General features: G+C 46.1%; 1 pseudogene; it reads left to right on the top strand.

Annotated features, from left to right (window-relative positions):
- LOC141182722 (uncharacterized) overlaps positions 1-22,910 on the top strand; it is an 86,205-nt pseudogene extending 63,295 nt beyond the window's left edge.
- Positions 22,911-23,247: the final 337 nt, after the last annotated feature.

The following is a 23,247-nucleotide window of genomic DNA, read 5'->3' on the forward strand; positions in this document are numbered from 1 at the left end:
CCCTCCTTATATACAAAGCCTAGCCCCCATAAATAATTAATTACCATAGCACATGTCTAGCTGCCCTCATGCACATGTCCAGCGTCCACCGCAAGATACAGGTCCGTAGAACGCACATGGAATGCACGCACCCGGAAGTGGTGGTACACTGATGACGCCCACCGGAAATGACGTCAGTGGATTGCATGCAAACACGTGGAACACACTTGGAACGCACATACCCGGAAGTGATGATACACTGATGACGCCAGCTGGAAGTGACGTCATCGAAAGAAACAACAATCACCGGAGCGCATAGCTAAGGGGCAGAATCAACACCCATACATGTAGGCACCTAATGGTGGTTGTCATGGCAGCTGGCAGATGAGAATACCAGTCCAGCAAGCCCAAAACCCACCAGACTGTACTGCATACAGAATCGCCATAAGCGGAAAGAGGGAAACACCCTCAATGCCAGCAAAAGTAATATATTCAAAATTATCCAACACAATTAGGTATAATTGCTGTGTATCAGGGGGATAAAGCAACATATCACTATGAATAACATATAAAGGAAAATATCTGACTATATTATGATTAAAGTGTTATCCACATATGTCAATGTCATTAGCCATTCACAGAGCTTCAAAGTTGTTAGAATAGGGATAAATAAGTCCCCACAGTACAAATACATAATTTACCACAATGGATATATATACATAGTGGTCCACAGACCAATGCCATGAAGGCTGGTTCCATTTAGCCCTTAATATCACACTTTGGATTCAGATAAAACTCGAGATACTCAACTGTTCATTAATGCCCCCAAGGGCCATTGACTCCATACAAAATATCCACCAGGCTTCCCGTTGGAGTATTTTTTTATTCCAACCACCCTGTCTGATCGACAGCGCCACAACTTCAAGGAGCCTGAATGAAATGCATCTCACATCACCTCCATGTTTAGATATAACATGCCTTGCGAGAGGTGTATCTCTGCTATGTCTTAGGTCCCCAAGGTGCTCGCCTATCTGAACTCGCAGTTCGTGTTTCGTTTTTCCAATATAGTCTATTGGACATGTGCACGTGCAGAGATACACCACTCCCGATGTTTTGCAGTTAGCAAAGTCTCTCATTTCATATGTGCGCTTGGTCACTGCACTCACAAAGCTTTTTGATGGTGAACAAATTTGCAAAAAGAGCAGTGACCACACCTGAACGTAGCCTTAGACCTATTCTGTAACCATGTGGCCTCCTTCCTCTGAGGGGTAAAATGGCTATGTACAATAGTGTCCTTCACAGACTTCCTCCTCCTGTATGTAACCGAAGGTGTCTTGGAGACCAAGCCCGCCACATCCGGATCCGCTCGTAAGATCCCCCAGTGTCGTTCAAGAATCCCCATAACTTTTCTTGACTGATCATCATAGGTACCTATCAACCGTGTGATGGACTCAGAGTCAGATCTATCTCATGGGGTGAGGAGGGACGATCTATCAATTGTCCTTGCGTGTTGATAAGCCTTATCAATTACTCCCTCAGGGTATCCCCTACTCCGAAACCTATGAGATAAGTTATATGATTCGGACTGAAAGTCATTCCACGAGGAGCAGTTCCTCCGCACCCTAAGGAACTGTCCCTTGGGAATGCCCTTTTTCAAAGGCGGATGATGAAAACTCCCCCACTCTAGGAGGCTATTGGTCGCAGAAGGTTTACGATACAGTGAAGTTTTTAAGGTGCCATCACCATTTCTCGAGATCTTCACATCGAGAAAGGAAATCTTTTTCACTCCTACCTCACATGTAAAGGATAGGCCAATTATGTTAGTATTCAGATGTGTGACAAACGTCCGAAAAGATGCCTCGTCCCCTGCCCACAGGACGAGGATGTCGTCAATATATCTGCCCCAGAAGAGTATTTGTGGGGCCCAGATGACATCCTCGTCCCTAAACACCATGGTGTCTTCCCACCAACCCAGGAGCAAGTTAGTGTAAGTGGGGGCACACGGGCTCCCCATTGCTTTGCCCCTGAGTTGGTGGTAATACTTCCCATTGTACAGAAAGAAATTATGTCGCAGGACAAAATCCAGAAGTTCTAAGAGAAATTTATTATGTGGCCCCAAATGTGTCCCTCTACTTCTCAAATAATGTTCAGCAGCTGCTAAGCCTACCTCGTGTTGAATACTGCTATACAAGGCCTCAACATCAATTGAGGCCAGGATAGTGTTAGTCAATGGACACACCCTTCAACTTATTCAGGAGGTCCATCGTATCTCTCAGATACAATGGAAGGGCTAAAACAAATGGTCTAAGGATCTAGTCCAAATAAATACTGGAATTCTGACATAGGGCATCAATCCCTGCAACAATGGGCCTTCCCTTGAGAGGGCTAATGCCTTATGTATCTTGGGAAGTGCATAGAATGTTGCTGTTACAGGCCATTTTGGGAGAAGAAAGTCATATTCATTTTTTGAAAGCAGATTCATTACCAATGAGAACGACAGGATGTTAGATAGTCCCACCATATACTCTTTGGTGGGATCTTTTCGTAGGATTTCATATGTAGACACATCTGATAGGAGTCCCTGGCACATCTCAATATACTGAGTGTCATCCAAGATGACAATGTTGCCGTCCTTATCCGAGGGCTTCAACACTACTGCATTATTCACACTCAGTGATTCCAAAGCCCTTTTCTCTGCCAAAGACAAATTGGGATGTGCTGGTTCATATCCTGGGTTAATGTTATGGATCTCCTTTGAAACTAGTTTCAGAAATATATCGATGCCCCCTATATCACCACCCTGGGTCATCCTACTACTCCTAGGTTTAAGATCAGAGAATGGTCCAAGGCCAACAGTTCTCTGATCTTAAACCTAGGAGTAGTAGGATGCCCCCGGTGGTGATATAGGGGGCATCGATATATTTCTGAAACTAGAAGTTTTTCGTGAGTACCAGAGTCAGCAGTTCGACGGAAAGCTCGATGATGCGTGGGTCAGTCTGTGATTCTATTAGTAAAGACCATACAGTGTTGATGCCATGGTCATGCGGTATAGATGTGTAGAGATTTTTCACATCAAAGGAGACTAGTATGGCTGTAGGTGGGACCTGCTTAAGGTTGGATAGTGTCTTGAGGAAGGAGCCAGTGTCCAGGAGGAAAGAAGGGCTTTTCTGTGTCAGGGGTATGAGGATTTTTTCAAGTATCTTTATTAATAGAATCACAGACTGACCCACGCATCATCGAGCTTTCCGTCGAACTGCTGACTCACGAAAAACTATTTTCTTTTCCAAGATAAGTACTATTTACAGATTAAGGGTACAGCGATGGACTCGAACATAGCCCCACCCTACGCCAATTGTTATATGGCCGCCTTCGAGAACCAAATCGTCTATACCAATCCTCTGTTCCAATCATACTCCATAGTGTGGAAGAGGTACATAGACGATATCTTCTGCATTTGGGGTGGCCCTTTCGAAACCTTCTTTGTCCATTTGAACTCCGCCTGGCCTGACTTGGGTTTCACCTTAACCCACGATAACCACAGGGTAAGCTTTCTTGACACAATGGTGATCAAAGATGTAGACGGTCTCCTCATAATGGATCTCTACAGTAAACCCACTGACCGGAATGGGCTCTTACATTTTACTAGCAACCACCCCGCCCACTTAAAAAAATCTATACCCAAAAATCACAACTCAAAAGGGTCGAACGGATTGTATCTGACTCCGAAATCCATGAACAGAGACTACAGGAGATGCGATCCAAATTTGTTGAACGTGGTTACCCCCCCACGGTCCTGAAATCCCACGGGACGGGCCCCGGTAGGGCACGTTCCGACAATTCAGACCGCATCCCCTTCGTACATACTTATCACCCATATGCTTATATCCTGCACAAAAACTATCCGCAGACACTGGAACATTCTACGGGCGGGATATCCCACCATAAGCAGTTTTCAGAAACCATTTATGCCATGTTTCAAGAGGGTCCCCAATCTCAGAGACACACTAATTCGTGCCGACATCGGCAGTAACAAACAGGGACCTCAACAACGGTTCCTCCACAACCCCAAAACAGGGACATTTCCATGTCTTCAGTGCCGACAGTGCAACAATGTCATCAAGGGCGGCGTCATCCATCACCCACACACCGGAAAAAAATATAACATCAAGGGCTACTTCACTTGCGACAGTTCATATGTAGTATATCTCATTACATGCCCTTGCGGATTAATTTACATAGGCGAAACCACCCAGGCGATTAAAGAGAGAATATCGAAACATAAATCTACAATTCGGTGTAAGAATTTACTACTACTCATTCCCCACCATTTTATCACCAAAGGTCACAATTACTGTTGAGCCACCTCCGTAGTGTTCGAGTTTGGTTCGGTTAGTCGAACACCCTTGTGTTCGCCGAACTGTTCGTCGAACTGTTCGTCAAACTGTTCGTCGAACACCTTCGAACACCGTTAAAACCAATAGCAGGCAAACAAAAACACATAGAAACACATAGAAAACACCTTCAAAGGTGTCCAAAAGCTGACAAACTGCTCAGAAGACATAACTAACACATGGAAAAGTGACAAGGACATATAGTCATGCGAAAAGAAAAGAGGTGGAGGAGTAAAAGGAGGGGGAGACACAGATATAGGCATGTCATGACCTTCTAAAATCCAAAAAGTGAGAAGCCGACACGGCCAGTCCGTTCCTGCCCGTGCCACCTCCGTGTCGCAGGGTTTGTGCCAGAGCCGCGGTGGACCCTGACGGCCAGCCCCCCTCTCCCAATACTGGTGCCTGTCCGCTGGTGGGTCGAGCCCCCCCGCGGTGGGCAGGGAGTAACATCTGCAGAAGAAAGACCATCTTCCAGCCAAACTAAGATGTCGACTTCTTTTCGTGGACAATGTGATACGATCCCTTTCCTACGGACATACCCATCGCTACAAATTCCAGATGAGGCACAAAAAAAGCAGGTGCTTCAATGGATATCAAGTGCTCCTTCAAGTGGGCTCTCCACCACCTCAATTTCAACATCACAAATACTCCAGTCCTCAGAGGTGTCACCCCAATCGCACTTGCTTCCTCACAGCTCCCAAGTCTCCAGCTGCCCGTCTGAGTATGGGGTAACACAGATGGTTGAGTCTGCACAGCTGTTTACTCATACTATAGCCTGGGAAACGGAGGTCTGCTCCAGAGCTTCTGTTAATCCAGACGAGGAAATGATCTGCACTGATGCCCAGAATCTTTATAAGTCAGATCCAGGACCAGATGAAGAAGGTTCTGAGCATAATGTAGACCCTCGTTCCCAAACTGTAACTTCTTTTGGTGGAGACAATGATGAAGACGATGATGAGACTCAAATACCTGATTGGAGCGACAACTTGACTTTTCGGTCAGGGCAGGAAGAGGTTGGCTCTGAGGACGACGGGTGTGAGAACACACAGGGTGATGATGACGAGGTTGTAGATCCCACTTACTGTCAACCCACAGTCAGCCAGTCGATGAGGTCAGCAGCGGAGGTGAAGGAGGATGTGACTAGCCCAGGGGATGGGGATGACTCAGTACCCGGGCCTTTGCCTGGCCTTGGGGATGTCGCGGTGGTCGGCTCCCTGGCCCGTACCCTGGGGTCACTCTTTAAAAGGGTGGATAATTGTTAATTTTATAAGAGTTCGTGACGCCACCTGTGGTATCTGGTGAGAAGCACCAGCGCTGCAGCAGTCCACTGAGGCCGGTGATAAGGCAGCTCAATGGTATAGCTCCCCACAGGTGGAGCTAGGTCTCAGGGCAGCGTATGCAGGGGGAATGCAGGACAGGCGAGGCCCAGCTGAGTCAGAGCAAGAACGGGAACGGACACGGTAGTCACTTCAGTACCTTTTACTGGTGGAAATTCAGGCACATCCCGGAGCACTGTAGGGTGAAGGGCGCATATCAGGATCCTCCCCAATGAGCGGGTGTAGGGCCTCCTGTTTCTTGCCTCTGCGTAGTAAGTTTCTGACCTGCCTGGAGCTAGGCCTAACTTTGTCTCTGTCCTGCGCTGGCTGACCTTGTGGTAGGACCTTCTCTTGGAGTTCACCCTTCCGGTATGCGGGGCCTAAGCGTCTCCTGGCTCTGTTACGTATCAGCACCTTAGCGATCCTGGGACTTGTAGTTCTCCAGGGATTCCGGTTATGCCTTACTGGGTCATAGAGATCCCGGTAAGCTCGGATCCGGTGTCCGGTAAATGCTTCAGGGTGAGCTGGTTAAGCTCCTCTGCCCCTTATGTACTAACTCGCCACTCGCCTTCGGCCTACTCGGGCCCTCAATAGGCTATACACACTAACGGCAGCTTGCCGCGCTTCACTGATCTTATGGCGCCGGCACACCTTAAGATCTATCTGGGCTCCCTGAATCTAGCTAGCAGGAGCCTCGTGCTCCACTGCTGAACTATTAACTGGGTTCTCTAGACTAGACTGAGCTCCACTGCAGACTGACCTCTCTTAGGCTTCTCTACTGCAGGAACTCTTCAGAGGAACTGAACTGCCTAGCTCCACCTTCCCTATTTATATCCCTAACGGGCTCCCTCTGCTGGTCTGAGGTGGAAGGTGGAGATGTGTGAATGTTTATGGGGGCTTCTTGTGGAGGATTCCATCAATGCACTCTTCTAGGATCTGTGATACCAAGCGCAGCGGGGCATCACAGATGCTATTGACGACGAGGTTAGGTTGCGCCTTCCTGGACAGAGACGGAGTACTGGAAGCACGTCAACAACTGCATCCTCAACCACAACTCTGCTTCTGACCACAAGTCGTAGTGGCTCTTCAGGTCGCATGGGCTCTTAGCCTTGCATAGCCTGGGCATTTATTCAGATCGATAAGGATGACCAACTCGTGTTATCTGTAATATTTGTCACCAAAAGCTAAGTAGAGGCCAAAAAATCCATAGTTTGAGTACTTCATGCATGTACCGTCACATGGATATGAAGCATAAGTTGCAGTGGGAAGCTCACTGTGCTACAATGCAGCCTAGCGGGCTGGGCCAACCACCGTCTGCCCCATCTTGTGCATCCGCAGCCTCTTCATCCTCTGTGACTGGGGGGACAGCAGTCACACATGTTTTTGGACGCAGACCTGCCACCTCTTTACCCGCAGCAGCCAGTGTGATTGGCAGGTCGTCAGTTCATTGGGAAGTGGAAACACCTGCTGGTGTTGAGCGCTCTCCGACATCGAGAGCACCACCTTTGGATCAAGGCAACCTAACATGTCCGCCTGCATCTTCCTCACAGACCGGCAGTTTGCCGGGGACACCCTACTCAACCCCGTCTAAGCACAACAGCCAGCCCTCGGTCCCTCAGATGTGGAAAAGTAAAAGACCATTTCCTCCTAGCCATGAGAAAGCTAAGAGGTTGAATTTCAGCATCTGCAAGCTGTTGGCTACAGAAATGCTGCCTTTCCGCCTGGAGGACACAGTGGATTTTCGAGACCTTATTGTTATGTTCTGCTACCAAAGCTAAGGAAAGAGAGGAGATCTGTCCCTACTATAAGACTCAGCTGAATCCCTACGATGTAACAGGGAACCTGATCCTGCGATCAGACCTGCTAAAGTCCTAATCTAGTCTGTACGAAGACCTATAGATGTGGGGAGGGAATCCCTACAAGTACTAAGGACTGGGAGGAATATGGGACACCTCCTAACAGAAATAGTAGCAGACAGACGAACAAACAAAATAGATAGAACATAGAGGTCCGTAGACCAAGCAAACTAACAGAGTTAGATACAGAGCACAGGCTAGCTAGAAAGTAGATATACAATGAAGTCCAGCAAAGCCAGAAGGGCGGAGCAGGATTAAATAGGCCAACAAAGTCATGTGACCAGCAAAGGAAAAAAAACCTAACAGCAAGGTTCTAACAGTACCCCCCCTTCTAAGAGGATCCTCCGGATCCCCTAGGACCAGGCTTATCAGGAAATCTCTTGTGAAACGCTCTGATAAGTCTGGACGCGGAAACATCATCTGACCTCACCCAAGAGTTATCCTCAGGTCCGAAACCTTTCCAGGCCACAAGATACTGCAAACTACCTCTATACCGTCTAGAGTCAAGGATGCGAGAAATTTCATATTCCCCGTCCTCCACCACCGGAGGAACAGAGGCAGAGGCGTCACCATCCGACACAACAGCTTTTTTTAACAGAGAGACATGAAAGACCGGATTAATTCTCCAGGAGGTAGGAACCTCCAACCTAACAGCAGATTGGTTGACAACCTGAAGCACCTTAAAGGGCCCTACAAACTTGGGACCCAATTTCTTAGAAGGAATCCTCAACCGCAGATTCCTAGAGGACAACCAAACCATGTCACCAACAGCGAACAAAACCTCCTGTCGTTTCCTATCAAAGTAGTCTTTAGATTTTCTGTTGGCCTCCTGAAGATTACCACGCACATCCGTCCAAACTCTTTCCAAATCACCGGAAAAATTCTCCTCCTCAGGCACGGCAGATCCCAACTTGGAGAACGACCCAAACGACGGATGTCTCCCAGAACAACAAAAAAAAGGCGAACAACCAGCAGAAGAAGATGTATGATTGTTCAGAGCAAATTCGGCAAGTGGCAGAAACTCAGACCACCCCTCTTGATTGTCTGCCACAAAACAACGCAAGAACTGCTCAACATCCTGGTTTTTCCTTTCTGTCTGGCCATTAGATTCAGGATGATATCCGGACGAAAACGACAAATGAATTCCCAACCTGTCACAAAAGGCACGCCAAAAACGAGCCACGAACTGAGGACCCCTATCAGAAACAATGTCAGTAGGAACGCCATGAAGTCTGACAATTTCCTTGACAAAGGCCTTAGCGAGAGTTTTAGCGCAGGGCAGTTTGACGAAGGGAACCAAGTGACACATCTTGCTAAAACGGTCCACGACCACCCAGATGACAGTAAAACCCCCAGAGGGGGGAAGGTCAGTTATAAAGTCCATAGCCAAATGTGTCCAAGGAGCACTGGGGACCTCCAAAGGACAAAGCAACCCCGCAGCAGGAGTATGTGAGGACTTAGATCTAGCACATATAGTACATTGGCGCACCCACTTAATGACTTCCTTCTGCCATCCAGGCCACCAAAAACTGCGACCCACCAGTCTCTTGGTCTCAGAGATTCCGGGATGACCTGCCAACCGAGATTCGTGACACTCAACAAACAAATCTCTCCTAAAGGTCCCAGGCACAAACAACCTCCCATGAGGAGTGTTAGATGGGGCATTCTCCTGAGCTTTAAGAATCTCATCTTCCAAAACGGAGTCTAAAGCAGCTATCACAACACCTTCTTGTAAAATGTTTTCCTCTTTCTCAGCACCGACTATGGGAGAAAAACTGCGAGACAAGGCATCCGCCTTAACATTCTTAGTACCAGGGATGTAAGTAACGGAGAAATTAAACCGCGAGAAAAACAGTGCCCACCTAGCCTGACGGGCATTCAGGCGCTTGGCAGCATCAAGATATATCAGATTTTTATGATCCGTAAGAACCTGAACGGGAAATTCCGCACCTTCCAAGAAGTGGCGCCAGTGTTCAAATGCGAGTTTAATAGCCAATAATTCCCGATTACCAATATCGTAATTCAGTTCAGTCTCCGAAAATTTTTTTGAAAAAAAGGCACAGGGATGTAATCCATCCCCGTTATCCTGAGACAATACTGCGCCAACCCCCACAGAGGAAGCATCAACCTCAACCAAAAACGGCCTAGTAACATCAGGCTGCATAAGGATGGGAGCAGAGGTGAACCTCTCCTTGAGATACACAAAAGCTTCAATGGCCTCAGAAGACCACTGAACCGCATCAGCACCTTTCCTGGTGAGATCAGTCAGAGGTTTGACAATACTAGAAAAATTTTTTATGAACTTTCTGTAGTAATTGGCGAAACCCAAAAACCTCTGTATCGATTTCAAACCAATAGGCCTAGGCCATTCCTGCACAGCTTGAACCTTAACCGGATCCATCTCAAAACCTTTGCTGGAGATAATGTAGCCCAAAAAACTAATTCTCTGTACAGCGAACTCACATTTCTCCAGCTTAGCAAAAAGCGAATTGTCCATTAATAACTGTAATACCTCACGCACGCTCCGCCAATGAGACTCCAGATCTGGCGAATAAATCAAAATGTCATCCAAATACACAACCACATTTTTACCGATCAAAGGTCTAAGGATGTCATTAATCAGATTCTGAAAAAATGCAGGAGCATTAGTAAGACCAAAAGGCATAACCAGATTCTCAAAATGACCCACAGGAGTGTTAAAAGCAGTCTTCCATTCATCACCCTCCTTCATGCGCAACAGATTGTATGCCCCCTTAAGGTCAATTTTAGAGAACCACTTGGCCCCCAATAACTGGTTAAACAGATCAGGAATCAATGGCAGTGGGTAAGGATTGCGTACCGTAATTTTGTTAATCTCACGAAAATCCAGACAAGGACGTAAACCGCCGTCCTTTTTTTTTACAAAAAAAAATCCAACCGCCACAGGAGACTTAGAGGGCCTAATGTGACCGGCGGCCAAACTTGTCTGTATGTATTCCTCCAAAGCCTTCCTCTCAGGAATAGTAAGGTTAAATAAACGACTTTTAGGAAGAGTCGCTCCAGGGACAAATTCAATAGAACAATCATAGTCTCTATGGGGAGGCAAAACCTGCGATTCCTTCTCAGAAAAAACTCTCCAAAAATCCTGAATAGGAACAGGCAATTCTCCCCTATCCAAAGCTGCAATACGCCCATTACAACACTTGTCATAACATTTATGGCTCCAGGATTTAATTTCACTGGTAGACCAATCCAGTACAGGATTGTGAAATTTTAACCAGGGCAAACCCAATATTACTGGAGAAGGCAAGTTATTCAACACTACCAAATCCAATTTCTCATGGTGAACACCATTAATAGTGAGAGGAAATTCACTGACCTTGAGAGTAATATTCTTCAAAGGGGAGCCATCCACAGAAACCACAGCAATGGGGGATGATAAAGGTTCAGGTTTTAAATTGAGTTTTTCCACGAATCCCCCATCAATTACATTCAGTGTAGACCCGCAATCAACAAACACCCGAAATTCCATTAATTTTTCCTGAGCAATCGTGGAAGCAGCTAAAAATATACCCTTGGAATTTAAACAGGCAATACGGGCGTGACTGACCATTTTTTTTTCTTTCTTCATCCGAAGCTCACAGCCTTTAATCAAATGACCAGATTTTCCGCAATAGAAGCACAAGCCTTCTGAAAAACGACGGTCTTTTTCTTGAGAGCGAGGTGCCACCGATCCAATCTCCATCGGTTCACCACTGTTAGTACACACATTATCATAACCAGAAACTGACATAGCAGAGGATTTGCTCTCATTAACCCTAGCACGCAGTCTTCTATCCACCCGTATAGCTAATTGCATAGCCTGTTGCAAATCCTCAGGTGTAGGATAAGCAATTAGCAGGTCTTTAACCCTTTCACTGAGCCCAGCAAGAAATAGACTTTTCAGAGCAGAATCGTTCCACCCTGTTTGAGTGGACCAACGACGAAAATGTGTACAATATTTTTCCACATTACCCGATCCTTGTTTTAGACGTCTCAACTCAGTCTCAGCTGATGCGACACGGTCAGGATCATCATATAATAGTCCCAAAGCAGAAAAAAAACTATCCACTGATCTGAAGCATGAATCACTAGGTTGCAAAGAAAAGGCCCACTCCTGAGGCTCTTTGCGCAAAAGTGACATTATGAACCCTACGCGCTGGGATTCATCCCCAGAGGACTTAGGTCTCAAACGAAAATACAATAAGCAAGCATTTTTAAATGAAAAAAATTCTCGGTGTTCACCAAAAAATAAATCCGGCAAACATACCTTAGGCTCCAAGAAATGTGCTCCAGGACAGTTACTCACGTGCTGACGGAGCTCGGCCACCTCCAGAGAGAGTCCCTGCAGGCGATGAGCCAAATCCTGAACCGACACCATGATGGAACAGAAAAATCTTTCCTTAGAGAATTTGCAGGCTGGACTTACTGTTATGTTCTGCTACCAAAGCTAAGGAAAGAGAGGAGATCTGTCCCTACTATAAGACTCAGCTGAATCCCTACGATGTAACAGGGAACCTGATCCTGCGATCAGACCTGCTAAAGTCCTAATCTAGTCTGTACGAAGACCTATAGATGTGGGGAGGGAATCCCTACAAGTACTAAGGACTGGGAGGAATATGGGACACCTCCTAACAGAAATAGTAGCAGACAGACGAACAAACAAAATAGATAGAACATAGAGGTCCGTAGACCAAGCAAACTAACAGAGTTAGATACAGAGCACAGGCTAGCTAGAAAGTAGATATACAATGAAGTCCAGCAAAGCCAGAAGGGCGGAGCAGGATTAAATAGGCCAACAAAGTCATGTGACCAGCAAAGGAAAAAAAACCTAACAGCAAGGTTCTAACACTTATGTCTGTCGCAGTGCCCCAGTACCAGATGCCCAGTCGGCACTACTTCTCAAAGAAAGGTGTGCCTGCGCTCCACCAGCATGTCACACACAACATCACCGCTTCTTTGAGAAACTCTGTGTGTGACAGGGTGCATTTCACCACAGACACTTGGACGAGTAGGCATGGACATGGGCGTTACATGTCGCTGACTGGGCACTGGGTAACTATGGTGACAGCAGGACATGGGGCTGCTGTACAAGTCTTACCGTCCCCATGAGTTGTGCGTCAATCCTCTTTATCTCGAAGTTCCTCCACTGCTTCTGCCTCCTCAACCTCCTCTCGGTCCTCCACCTGCCCCCAAAGCCTGTCTGGTAATGCCACCTGCTTTCTAACTGCGCAGAAGGAATCCTGCACACCTCCTTACTATGCTGGCTGCAGGGCTCAACGGCATCAGTGTTTACTTTGAAATGTCTGGGAAATATGAGTCACACAGCTGAGGAATTGTGGTCAGCTCTGGAGACCCAGTTTCATGAATGGTTGTCTCCACTGGACCTGCAACCAGGGAAGGCCGTGTGCGACAATGCTGCAAACCTGGGTGCGGCCCTTCGCCGGGGCAATGTCACACACGTGCCTTGTATGGCTCACGTGTTGAACCTGGTTGTCCATAAATTTTTAGCCCACTATCCCGGACTAGATGGCCTTCTGCAGAGGGCACGGTCGCTGTGTGCTCACTTCCGCCGTTCGCATCCCGCAGCTCAACGACTTACATCTCTACAGAAGTCGTTGGGCCTGCCAGTTCACCGGCTGAAATGCGATGTGCCGACACGGTGGAATTCAACTCTGCACATGTTGCAGCGACTGTGGCAGCACCGACAAGCCCTGGTGCAATACGTTCTGACGTATAGCCTGGGCCAACGAGATCCAGAGGTGGGGCAAATCACGCTGCAGGAGTGGTCTCAGATCAGGGACCTATGAAGTTGACGTGCCCCCTGGGCCGTGGGGTACCCTGAGCCTGGCCGGTAGACGCTGGGGGTTGTAGTCACTGTGGCGGTGACCCGGTCCGTGACCCAGGGCGGTCAATCCAAGGGTAATTTGTATATATGGATTTTATAATGTCCGACTGCGCCACCTGTGGAGTGCGGCCAAAGGGGTCGCCGCTGCGGAACAGTCCTCTGAAGCTGGTGGTTTTGCAGCAATGGTATTATTACTCACAACAGGAAGAGTGTAGCTTCAGGGCAGTGTGGGTGGATGATGGTGGTTGTAGTGCAGGGAGTCAGTAATGAACACACAGACCGTGTGATGCAGTCCCAAGATCTTTACTCACAGTTGTTGCAGTCCAGATTACAGGTACCAGAGCAATCTCCCCCGTCGTGCTGTGTGTACTCAGTGAGGGGCTCAGTCCACCCCCAGATAGCTCCGGAGTACTTAGCAGGACCCCCTTCTGTGTGTCCTTTCTCTGGCCTTCTCCCTGCACCTCACACCCAGTGACACTTCTGTCCGGTATCCTCAAGCCTTGGCGGACGACGTGTGTTCCGTCCCCTGGGTACTAGGTGGCAACCTTCTTAGTGAGACTGGTGTGGACTTTGGCCTGCAGTACATGAAATGCTGCAGCCTCCGGTTTCTAGTTGAGCCTTGCTGTTTCTCCGCTAGTTGAGGGACCGGTTCCCCTTATCTGGCCTGACCCCTCTACCTCCTGGTAGCAGTGGGAGTACGGGTGGCCTTCTGCACGGCCCGTAGCCCTAGGGTCCCTTCGGTTCCTGGAGCCTTCCGCCTCCCACTCCTCTCTTCTCTCCTTCAGTCCTGGGCCTCCCAGGCTAGGCCCGCCTCCGGAGCAGAGCACATGCCAAGCCTCTGCTCCTGTCACTTTTCCTCCTCTGACTGGCTTGCTCTAAGATGGCTTCCTATTTATACTCTCCATGTCATGTGCTCCCCTAAGCTGTTCCCCTAAGCACCCACTACATAGGACCCTCCCACCAGCTAGGGACCTGGGACTGTGCTCTCCCTTAGGAGCAATCTCGCCCTACCCCCACTGCGGGTATGTGTTGGATGCAGGTGTTAGGGTCCCGAGCCATACACCTTACTTACCTGAGAGTGAGATACCACACCTCTGGGTGAGATGCAGTAACTCTGTGGCGACTGAACCCTCAGGGGCGCCACACACCCTTCTGCACAGTTTTGAAATGGTGACGAAGATGTTTAGTGCTGACGACGATGCCATTATCAGCATGACTATTCCGGTGATTTACATGCTGGAGCACACATTAAACAGAATTCAGAGTCAGGTGGTGGGACAAGAGGAGGTGGAGGAAGTAGAGGAGGAGTCGTATGTGGAAGGGGTAACATCTCCAAGGTCCAGACGGTGGGCAGCACCAAGGCGGCAGGCATGGGAGGGTGGGGGAGAGGGATTAACCAGGGCGCATGGTAGCAGCCAAACTGTTGAGGAAGGTGCAGGAGCTGAGGAAGAAGTGGAGGACGAACTGGCGATGGGCATGGAAGACTCATCAGATGAGGGAGACCTTGATCACATTTCTGTTGTGCGAGGTTGGGGGGAGAGGGCAGAGGAAGGAAGCATGATTCTTACCTCGATACCAACACAACAAGGACTTGGTCCTCCTGGATGCGCAAGACACATGAGTGCCTTCTTGCTGCACTACCAGCAACATGACCCTCGGATTGTCATAATTCGAAGTAATCCCGACTACTGGGTTGCCACACTCTTAGATCCCCGGTACAAAAGTAAATTTGCCGAAATAATTCCTGCCATAAAAAGGGATTGACGCATGCAGGGGTATCTGCAGACGCTGTTGCAGAATCTTACATGTGCTTTTCCACAAAACACCAGTGGTGCACGTAGTGAATCTCACACTTCTAACTTGCCAACCGTGGGACTGTCGAGTCTTCATCACTTAAACCGTAACAGTAACACAGTATCTGCTGGTAACAGCAATTTTGTGGAATCGTTTCACCACTTTTTTAGACCATCCCTTGCAAGGCCACAGGAGACAAGAAGTCTGACACATAGTCAATGCCTAGAGAGTATGGTACAGGAGTATCTCCAAGTGAACATCGAAGCCATGACTGTGTCACTGGACCCTTGCTCATTTTGGTATTCCAATCTGGAAAAATGGCCGGAGCTTGCCACTCACGCCTTGGAGATCTTGTCATGCCCTGCAGCCAGCGTTCTGTCTGAACGTGTGTTCAGCGCTGCTGGTGGTGTGCTGACAGATATGCGCACACGGCTGTCCACTGAGAATGTAGACAGACTCACGTTCATAAAGATGAACAAATCATGGATTCGCAAGGACTTTTCTACCCCTGTGTCATCCTTGGGAGATTAAAAGCTTGAGGATTTGGTAAAATCACCTCACCAACCGTTTTAAGCAACTGTGGGGCAATTGATGCCACTTAAGTGGTGTCTGTGCCACAATTTTGGGAAAAAATGGAGACTCTTTTTGGAGTCCCCTTGCTGTGTCTTACTTGACGTTGGCATCGTCAATTCCAGGTGGGTTGGGTCGCTCCCCCCCCCTTTTAACTGTAAGAAACTACATACACTATGGCTTATGGTAACACAGATGGTTGAGTCTGAAGAGCTGTTTACTCAGAGGTCTGCTCCAAATCTTCAGTGTCTGCTAGTCAGCGTAGAATTTTTAACTGCATCTAGCCTAGGCAATACTTTGGGCGTAGTAGCCCAGCTGCGAAGCAAGCTGCACCGCCTGTGTATCTAATAAGAATTTTTAAATGCATCTAGCCTAGGCAGACTGTAGGGACCCCCAACCAAACCCAGACGCTCAGCCCCCCTACCGCCCCCTTTCCTTGACAATACAATAATGTAACTCTTACAACTGGATGGGTGAGGATAGGTCACAGCTTTATTAACTCTTTATACTCATTCCATTAGAAAGGCATTTTATTTCTAAAATAATTCAGCTTGTTGCAGCATGCCCTGGGTCTCCACTCCGGCAAGTTGGCCAACAAGTGTAACTCTCCAACATGTCCTTTCTATTTCCAGGCCACAGAGGATCCTGCGTACTCGTATGCAGGACTCTGACCCCCACCCATCACTCTTAACGCTTGTTCCACTCCGTCCTGGAGTCCTGACAGGAATATGTCCAGTCCAATATCCATTAAGTGAACACCTTCAGGCCGTATGAGGCCTGCTTTATCTCCTTCCAGTTGTCGGTGTCATATCACTACACCGCCTCTGTCTCTTCTAAATTTTGCCATCCGAATATTTATTACCCGCCTTGTCCGTTCGATGGCCGTGATGTCTCGCGCACCTTGCCATACCGCTATCGGCACAATCTCTGACCATACTATAGCTAGTTTTGTGAAAAATTCTCTGAAGCGCTCAGTGTCTAGTTTCATTATTGCCATTAGTTATGCGCTCTTGTGATGGCCTAGGTTGTTTCCCCCGGCCTGTATAACTAAGATGACCGGACCTCTTGCCTCTCTCCCTACCTTGATTACCTCCATTAGTACCTGTGGCCATAGCAGGCCTCTAATACCTCTCCAGTTGAAATATGTGTTATGAAACTCTAATTTCCTCCCGCCTGGGCGGACTTTCGCCCTTTTTTCTGCCCAATATATATATGAGTGGCCTATCACCCACACTGTTGGCTTAGCGTCACCTGTAAAAGAAACAAACCAAGTTAGGATAACAAGTCTGGTCGCATGTATCTCGCCAAACACGTGGATCGCCATCTCCCTATCCTCTGAACTTCCGTTTCTGACAGTCCTGCTCTTGCTGCTTCCGTGGCCGCGCCTATGCGGAATGAGTGTGTCCCGTAATCTTTGGGGTGGTTCCCTGCCGATGTTATGCATTTATTAAATATAGCTTGGAACTGGTATCTTGATAATGGCGTTCCATCAATGTGTGATAGGAAGAAATTACTTTGTGATCTGATGGTTAGATATGCTTTTACTATTGTTACCCGACTCAGTGTACCGTTTGTGGGTTGTAGAAGTACCCAAGTGCCCCTGCCCTCGATTGGTGTATGCGTAGACGTATTGCATTATTGGCTATGACTACGTCCTGGTGTAATAAGCCTCCACTGGTGGTAATTTTGGATTGAGAGACTAATTCGCTTATGCATAGCGCCCCGAAGAAGGCGATCACAAATGCAGTAGACAGTAGTGTTGCTTCAAATTGTGAGTGTCATGTTAATGGTGTTAGTGATATGATGTGAGAAATCAGTTTTAGTGACACGGGACGGGACGTCTACACTCCTGACTTGGCTGACCCCTTTTCCACCCTTTTATGGATTGTCTGATGATGAATCTTTGTCACATCTCCCCAATTCAGTAGTTGGAAGTGAAATGCTACTCCGGTCAGACACCGCTGCGCTGATGCCCCTGACATGCCCCTCATCATTAGCTGGTGGAGAAATTCTATGGTGACTTGTGATCTGGCTTGTTCACATTGGTCAACCCGTCTGCATGCTACTAGTCGTGTCCACTCTTCCCATGCCTTACCGTATGCTTGCCACGTCGACGGGGCAACTGACGCTCTGATTAATGGCATCAACTATTCGCCACTAGATCCCATAGGGAGGGTGGGCAACTGTTGCCCGATGGGTGGGCGTTGTGGAAGAGCTCTGTGAAAATCTGCCAATTGAATTGTTATAAAGCATTAGCAGCAGCTTTAGACCCATCAGCATAGTGGCTAGCGCGGACCCATACATTGTGTTTTAGGCACAGGAATGCTAGCCTGCATAGTAGGCCTAGCACTGGGAGAGACGATGATGCCATCTTATTAATGCAGTGCGCTAGGCTGGTGTTTTTTGTTATGAAACGTATATTTTTGTTAGCCAGGCGCGCGCCCCATATTTCTATTGCTACCACTATTGGGAAGAAAAATTATTTTCAGGGCTAGATGCAGCTAAAAATTATTATTTCAAAGCTAGTGGAGCTTGGTATAGATGGCCTAATACAATGAGTCCCACACACTGCTAGAAGCCCAAATATTTTTTCAGAGCTACATGCAGAAAAAAATTATATTGAATTTGCAACCTGATGGAGTTCAGTATAGATGGACTAATAGAACAAGTCCCACACACTGCTACAAGCCCAAATATTTTTTCAGAGGTAGATGCAGAAAAAAAATATTTTTAATTTGCAACCTGGTGGAGGTCAGTATAGATGGACTAATAGAACAAGTCCCACACACTGCTAGAAGCCCATATATTTTTTCAGAGCTAGATGCAGATAAAAATTATTTTTAATTTGCAACCTGATGGAGGTCAGTATAGATGGACTAATAGACCAAGACCCACACACTGCTAGAAGCCCAAATATTTTTTCAGAGCTAGATGCAGAAAAAAATTATATTGAATTTGCAACCTGGTGGAGGTTAGTATAGATGGACTAATAGAACAAGTCCCACACACTGCTACAAGCCCAAATATTTTTTCAGAGGTAGATGCAGAAAAAAAATATTTTTAATTTGCAACCTGGTGGAGGTCAGTATAGATGGACTAATAGAACAAGTCCCACACACTGCTAGAAGCCCATATATTTTTTCAGAGCTAGATGCAGATAAAAATTATTTTTAATTTGCAACCTGATGGAGGTCAGTATAGATGGACTAATAGACCAAGTCCCACACACTGCTAGAAGCCCAAATATTTTTTCAGAGGTAGATGCAGAAAAAAATTATATTCAATTTGCAACCTGGTGGAGGTTAGTATAGATGGACTAATAGACCAAGTCCCACACACTGCTAGAAGCCCAAATATTTTTTCAGAGCTAGATGCAGAAAAATATTATATTGAATTTGCAACCTGGTGGAGGTCAGTATAGATGGACTAATAGACCAAGTCCCACACACTGCTAGAAGCCCAAATATTTTTTCAGAGCTAGATGCAGATAAAAAATTTGATTGAATTTGCAACCTGGTGGAGGTCAGTATAAATGGACTAATAGAACAAGTCCCACACACTGCTAGAAGCCCAAATATTTTTTTCAGAGCTAAATGCATAAAAAAATTATATTCAAATTGCAACCTGATGGAGGTCAGTATAGATGGACTAATAGAATGATGCTATGCCCAAAAGGTTTTACTTCACTAGGTGCAGTAAAAAAATTGGTATTCTATACACAGGTGGTGTAGCTTGCAACACAGATAGGCTACTCCACTGACTAACACACTCTGCAATAGGCCAAAAAGGATTAGGTTTGCTAGATTTAGCCAAATGCTGTGAAAAAAACTTGCACAGCACTGGCTCAGACCTGCCTGGCAAAAACTGATAGAAACTGATGTAACTTAGTCCTGAAAAGGACTGCAATTACAATTAGTCTTTACTCCCACAATCTATCTATTTAAGAGCACAGACCTGCCTGATAAAAGTCGTAGGAAATGCTGTAACCTAGTCCTTAAAAGGACTGCAATCACAACTATTCCCTACTCCCAAGCTATCTGTAGATTTGTGCGAAAATTGGCTTGAAATTAACAAGGTATAGCGCACACAGCAACAGCGGTGCCGTCTAACACGCAGCTGCAGCAGTGAGAAAATGGTGGCGACGGGGAAAATGACTGGGTCTTATAGGGCAAGGACATGTGACATACACTGCCAATGACACATGCCCTTGCTTGTGTGAAAAAAAGCAGTTCGCTCCATGTGTGCTCTGCTGATAGGCTGACAGATTGCACCTCCCCACTGTAAATGCGGGAAAGAGAAAAAAAAATGGAGATCTTCATTATTCCTGCAGAGATCCATCCCCTGTCCCTCCCCCCGCCCCACTGTACACTCAAACTGCGTATTAACATTAATTTTCATCATTACTGAGAAAAAATCCAGTTATGATTTTGGTGCACGAACAGTTATCGAACATAACCTCGAACAGCCGAATTTTTTTCAAATCGTTCGTGTTCGCCGAACGACTCGAACACCGCCCAAAACAGCTCGAATTTGAGATTGGCGAACAGTTCGAGTAGAACAACGCTCATCTCTACTCATATGGTCCCTACAATCCAGTCTTTATTACCAAACTTAACTTTTATGATTTGTTATTGTCTGTAGTCACAGTTTTTGACTACAGCATTTTGTGCCCAAAATACTCAGATTTATCCCCTTCCCACAGCCAGTTTTGTGTTTCTAATCAGGCCTCATTTTTCGAATCTGACGTGTGTCACTTTTTGTGATGATAACTTTGGAATTCTTCACAAAGGATAATTGGAAACAAATGGACCTTGCAAATTATTTTCCAACTTCTCTTGAATCCGACAATACCCTATATATGGTTGTACACTACTGTCTGGGCACATGGCAGGTTAAGAAGGGAAGGAGCGACATTTAGCTATATGAATGCAGATCTTGCTGGAATAGTTTGCAGACACCATGTATTGGGGGCACTGTTCATGGTCACCTGGCAGCTCAAAAGATGGCCCCCACAAACAGGCTTGGCGCTATCTACTCCATTTCTTAGTGTTATCTTACGCCCTATTCTTAGTGGCTGGACAGAGCCTGCGTCGCCCAGAACTTCTGGTTCTGACTTCTCCTCCATTACCAGCGATGCCTGCAGAATGAATAAGGCGTCTGGTGACAGAAGCAGATTTCACGGGAGCAGATCCCAGAGAAGATGGGACACACCATTTGCAGAATCCCTAATATGGCAAAATGGCAGAAAACCAGAACAGTAGAAATCCCCATAAAGTGACTCCATTTTGGAGACTATAACCCTCAGTGAATTAATCTATAGGAGTAGTGACTATTTTGACTCCACATGCACTTTCCGGAAATTAGCACGCAGTGGATGTTGGAGAGTATAAATTACAAATATATAATTTCATTACCCAACACATAGTGCCCAAATTGTGCTTCAGGAGACACACACCGTAAATTAAGTGGGTTCTTCTCACTATAGTAATGCCAAATAATGGATGCTAAATGTGGTTTAGGCACACTGCAAGGCTCAGAAGTGAGGGGGAGATCTGACTTTGGGAGATCAGATATTGCTGGATTGGTTTATGGAAGCCATGTTGCTTTTCAAGAGCCTTTGAGTCACTAATAATGTGGAAACCTCTGTTTTCCACTGACAGATGATAGACCTGAGTGGGGACTTGTTTTTTATGAGATGAGTAGAAGTTTTTATTGGTATTATTTTAGCTTACATAACATTGGTGTTTTTTTATTCCATATTTGGGAAGCAGAATGAACAAATAGTTGAACCATGCTTTACTGGTTCATTATATGAGGTTTTCTATTAAACTGTGATCTGTCAGTGTCTTAGTGAATAATTCCATATTTTTGCATAACTTGCTGTTTTTACGGACAGTTTAAGTAGAAATGTCATAATGTATAAAATTCAACGATATTTTATTCTAAAATAATAATTGGTTTTATTCTTGGCAGATGACTGTACCAGGAGATCAGAGGGACAGCTGACACCTTCAATTTTTAAATCAGATGATTTTAAGATCCCACAATATACAATTGAAGTGAATGCCATTACTCCAGATTTAAAATCATACCTTCACAGCAAAGATTTGTCATCTGATCCTTTGAAACAGGTTATATCTTCTGATTCATTACCGACTACTAAGGAAAATCAAAGTCACAAAATAAGCATTAAAAAACGAACTGATCATAAAGCAAATAAGTCATTTTCAAATTCAGAATATGGAAATAGTTTTCCCTTCGAAAAGTCCTTTCTTAAACTTGAACAATTTGTTCCAAGTGTGAGAAATGTTATAACCAGAAATCAGATCTTGTAAGACACCAGAGAAGTCACACAGGGGAGAAGCCATTTTTATGTTCAGAATGTGGGAAATGTTTTAACCATAAATCGAGTCTTAATTGCCACCAGAGGACCCACTCAGGGGAAAAGCCCTTTTCCTGTTCAGAATGTGGGAAAAGTTTTAATCGTAAAATGATTCTTGATAGTCACAAGAGAACCCACACAGGGGAGAAGCCTTTTTCCTGTTCAGAATGTGGGAAATGTTTTACAAGGAAATCAGGTTTGATTAAGCACCAGAGAACCCACACAGGGGAGAAGCCATTTTCCTGTTCAGAATGTGGGAAATGTTTTAATCGTAAAATGATTCTTGATAGTCACAAGAGAACCCACACAGGGGAGAAGCCTTTTTCCTGTTCAGAATGTGGGAAATGGTTTAACCAAAAATCAAATCTTAATTGCCACGAGAGAACCGACACAGGGGAGAAGCCTTTTTCATGTTCAGAATGTGGAAAATGTTTTAACCATAAATCAAATTTTGTTAAGCACCGGAGAACCCACACCGGAGAGAAGCCTTTTTCATGCTCAGAATGTAGGAAATGTTTTAACAATAACTCAGATTTTGTTAATCACCAGAGAACTCACACAGGGGAGAAGCCTTTTTCCTGTTCAGAATGTGGGAAATGTTTCACCCAGAAATCAGATTTGGTTAAGCACAAGAGAACGCACACAGGGGAGAAGCCTTTTTCCTGTTCAGAATGTGGGAAATGTTTTCTGAAGAAATCATCACTTCTTAGTCACCAAAGTATTCACACAGACGAGAAGCCATTTTCATGTTCTTAAAGTGGGAAATGGTTTACACAGAAATCAACTCTTAATAAACATCGGAGAAGTCACACAGGGGAGAAGGCTTTTTCATGATCAGAATGTTGGATATGTTTTAACATAAAAATGTATCTTTTTAAAGGGGTTGCCCACTACTAGGACAACCTCTTGTCATTCCTCATGTTTGACCTCGTTAACATAAAAACACTCATACTCACCTTCCTTGCCAGCTCCGTTGCGGCGGTGTCAGTACTCGTGTTCCCGGGGTTCGTGAGGTTGTTACATCACACGAGCCCTGCACCCAATCAGCGCCAGCTTCACTGTCCCCACCTTGGACGTATTGAACATCAACAGG

The sequence above is a fragment of the Phyllobates terribilis genome, unplaced genomic scaffold (genome assembly GCF_046119375.1).
Source record: "Phyllobates terribilis strain yellow unplaced genomic scaffold, ASM4611937v1 Scaffold_35__1_contigs__length_13245226, whole genome shotgun sequence".
Taxonomy (NCBI): domain Eukaryota; kingdom Metazoa; phylum Chordata; class Amphibia; order Anura; family Dendrobatidae; genus Phyllobates; species Phyllobates terribilis.